This window comes from Sinocyclocheilus anshuiensis, unplaced genomic scaffold (assembly GCF_001515605.1).
Source record: "Sinocyclocheilus anshuiensis isolate Anshui unplaced genomic scaffold, SAMN03320099.WGS_v1.1 scaffold185, whole genome shotgun sequence".
In the NCBI taxonomy this organism is placed as follows: domain Eukaryota; kingdom Metazoa; phylum Chordata; class Actinopteri; order Cypriniformes; family Cyprinidae; genus Sinocyclocheilus; species Sinocyclocheilus anshuiensis.
In genome coordinates, this window is record NW_015539887.1 from 15,396 (window position 1) to 19,730 (window position 4,335).

Sequence of the window (4,335 nt, forward strand, 5' to 3'; positions counted from 1 at the left end):
GGGAACAGTTAATGTAAAAGTCTGTGAAAGTGATTTTGTGCCTCTTTGAGATGGCACAATAATACGCCGTTCACTTGCAGAACGCAAGCTTCTAGAGGGCACATAACGCTGAAGTAATGAATTTAGGTAAATGGGTGCAGAGCCAGTGGTGGTTTTGTAGGCAAACATTAATGCCTTGAATTTAATGCGAGCAGCTACTGGTAGCCAGTGCAAATTGATGAACAGAGGTGTGACATGTGTTCTTTTCGGCTCATTAAATATGAATCTTGCAGCAGCAAAATTTGTTTGAGATTTATTTTACAAACAAAAATAAAAATTCTCAGAACCACTTTTAAGTTCCACAAAAAAAGAGAAAGTCATACAGTTTTGGAACGACATGAGGGTGAGTAAATGATGACGACGAATTTTCCACACAATACACACAATAGCCATGTTCTTACTCTAAAATATTGCATTATTTGCTCATTTCTGAACTATGCTGTTTGATAGAACAGCATGATGTCACTATTTATCGCATCATCAGTCTACACTCATTTGGGCTTGACTCAGTAACCTTCGTCTCAGAAGTTTAGTTACCATGACCATGCCAAAATACTATATAATTACTAAACCAGAATTATAATGACAGAATGCATCATCTGGATTAATTATTGCGTCCAGACATAAAAAAAAAAAAAGCAAATTTATGCATTCTTTGTGAAAATATCTACTGAATGTTGCGTTAAGATCTGACAAAGAATATTTTAGATACGCATTACAAATGACATCAACAGACGTGTAGTACGTGTGCATTCAGGATGGTAGCACCCTTTTATTTCCCAACTTGCTTTTATGTAAAAGTCTAACCATGGATAGGGGCAGAAAAAGTTACAAATCTGTATTTTACTGTTGCATAAATAGTATACAAAACACTAAAATCACAAAAGTATCCCTTTCATAACATAAAATGTTAAATCTCTGTAAACATTTCATTCATGGTAACTGCCTTTTTTTGTAAGGCTATATTACTAAACTTTCATTTCCTTTTCTTCTCGTTTAGTTTAATAAGTGTCTGTCAGATTGATTAGAGAAGCATCTGAAGGAGGAAGACAGATAGCATCAAATACAGCATTTACAGTATGCCATGTGGGACTGTAAATGGAGACGAGACCAGGAAATTACCATAAGTCACAGTGAAAGGACGAAACTAGACTGAGTCATATGGTACGGCGACACCATTTACTGTATTAGCTGTTCTACAGGACACCTCATGGCCGTGTCATATCTTAATTATAGTACCATTTGATGACACACTGGAGTCGCATTAAACTGAAAGAAGATCATACTGTTGTTTCTGTAAATAAACCAAATGTCAATACATATTACAAAGATCTTGCATTTTAAAACAATGGTTATGCAGACTGAAAATGTTTCACCCAGATGTTTCATCCGTTATATACAGTGGGTACGGAAAGTATTCAGACCCCCTTCAATTTTTCACTCTTTGTTATATTGCAGCCATTTGCTCAAAGAGTGAAAAATTGAAGGGGGTCTGAATACTTTCCGTACCCACTGTACTATACTAATATACACAGTGTTGGGTAAGGGTAAAAACCAACTAATTATTAACTACTTAAACAGTGTAATTGGATTATTGTACTAATTAGTCATCCATTTCATAAATTATTCTTGAACTGACCAAAATATTTTTAAAGGGAGAAGGTTTAACATTACATTTCAAATTGATGTTAAATCCACTATTGTTAGTCTATACAGTATTTAATCCAATTACATCAGAAGTAACTAAGTAAATATGAAATTAAAGAAAATAGGAGTAATCCCTTGCTTTACCTTCTCAAGGGAAAAGTAATTACAGTAGCCTAATTAAACAGTCACAGAACACAGACTCATAATAATGAAAGTTTATTGACAAACGGGTAATAGAGTGATAGCAGATACTGAATATAAACAACAATCAGAGCAGATGAGTAATAAAGACACCACACACACCTTCTGAGATGATGGAATGAGTGTATCTTATCAATGTCTTTTATCTTTGCAGGTCTTCAGGAGAAACAGGAATCTGGGACGGAAGAAGCACTGGAGACTGGAGCATGGAGAAACAAAACAGGCAAGTAGTCACAAGTAGCATAAATCGATACAGGGAGTCTTAGCTATAGACCATTTAGACATAATCAGTCCTATCGACGAGATCAGACCAACCATGTATGTTTGTGCTGGCTTATTTGGAGGAACTGATGAGGCTGATGGCAGACAGATGTGGTGATTGGAGTGTGCACACGTGGTAGTCAGAGAGGATTATGGGAGATCTAGTGTGCTTATGTGACAGGCATGGTGAATGGAGTTTGTGATCGTGACAATAATGCATTACACACTGTAGAATATACTACACATTATATGGGTCATTCCTGGGATTCAGTAATATCTCAGCTTGGAATGTTTTTCAAGCTGATCATTAGGCACATATAAAACGTCCAACAAATCATCATTTTTTAAAACACCTTTTACCCTAAACCCTGTAACGGACAAAATAGGTTTGGTTTAAATAAGATTTTACACAGAACTTATTATAAAATAAACATCTACCTGCTCATGTGACCCTCATAACAATTTAATGACATAAAATGTAACTTTTATGATGATTTTTTAATTTTGATGGGACTGAAGTTAAAAATAGACATAGTTTTTATATACAAAAATTCAATTTAGATGTTTAACTAAACACAATTTTATTGTGTTGAATCATTAACATGACAAGTGGTAATCAGCAAGAAATGCTTTCATTCTTAATTGTCTTCCTTATTTTTTTCCAAAAATATTAATATGTCAAGGTCGATAATAGTGTGAAGTACAGTTGAAGACTGTAACACGGTTAAAGGGAGACAGTGCTTTCAAGTTTAATTTTCAGTTTTGTTTCTCTTTCATATTGTGCAATTCACTGAAAAAAAAAATACAACATTTTTGAAAGGTAAGTGGTTGCAAACTATTTATTTTAGCTACATTTAATAAAAAAATATATATGTTGAAATTTAGTCAGCTAAATTTGTTTATTTAAATGTAGTTAAATAAATTGATTGCAAACACTTACCTTAAAAAAATGTAGTAAATTCATTGAATCATTTTTTTCAGTGTGGTTGCCCAATGCTGTCTTTCTGCTGCTGTTGTGGGTGCCATTTCTGATGTAGGATGCATGTCAACGTTAAGTCTATTCATAACAAAAATATATGTTGTCATTATTTTGGAAAATAAACCATTACGATTTTATAGTTTTTTTATTAAAATGATTGATAAATGAAATGAATAACTCAACCATGTCACAAGCAGTGTTGGGCAGTAACTAGTTACTAGTAACTTAGTTACTGTAATAATATTACTTTTTGCAGTAACTATTAGTGTAACTAATTACTAATAAGATTTCAGTAATAATATTACAGTTACCATCCATAAAACAGCTTAGTTACTTCTGATGCCTCAACCCCGCTGATTTAAAATCCAGCAATCAAATAATTCCTAGATTTATTTTCATAATTTTCACGACTCGCGCATGCATGTGATGTCCCCAGTGCAGCAGGCAAGCTTGGAATATGGAAAAGCTTACATTCAGCAGATAGAAATATTGCCTTATATTGATATTGTCAGGAAAAAAGATGATCTGAACACTGTTGTGTAAGTTGTGGCTTTACTTTACTCTTGACATTAAATCCCACCCACATCCCTCTGATCAGCATGTGGTACATTATATTACTGTAATTAAAAATATTTTGGGAAAATTAAACTTAATTTCTTACAAACTTGTGATTTGATAAAATACATAATGAAATATAATCGTATATGGGTAACAGAGAAATTACAATTAGCTTCACAAGCTACACATGACAATTAATGAGATTAATACAACACTTCTACTTGACTGTCACTATTAATCACTATTGAGTGTTTGTAATAACTTCTGACTGCGATCCAATGTGGATTTTGGTAAAATGATGAGGCGGAAATATGTTGTTAGTAATATTCTAGATTAAGAATTTTATGTGGAAGATACACAGTTACAACTTCTGTGGGGCGTGAAGAAAAAGTTTTTTCTAATAATTCAACGGCCCGTCGTCAATTATTCCTTACTTAATGGTAGATGTTTAGCACCTTCTGCTGCCATGAATTTCACCCGTTTTTTACATCTATTTTTTACAGTGTACAGCGATCTGTCATGCCACATCAAAGAGCATCAAAATGTCATGTATTGTTAAAATCCAACAATCAAATAATTTCTAGATTTATTTTCATAATTTTCACGACTCGCGCATGCATGTGATGTCCCCAGTGCAGCAGGCAAGCTTG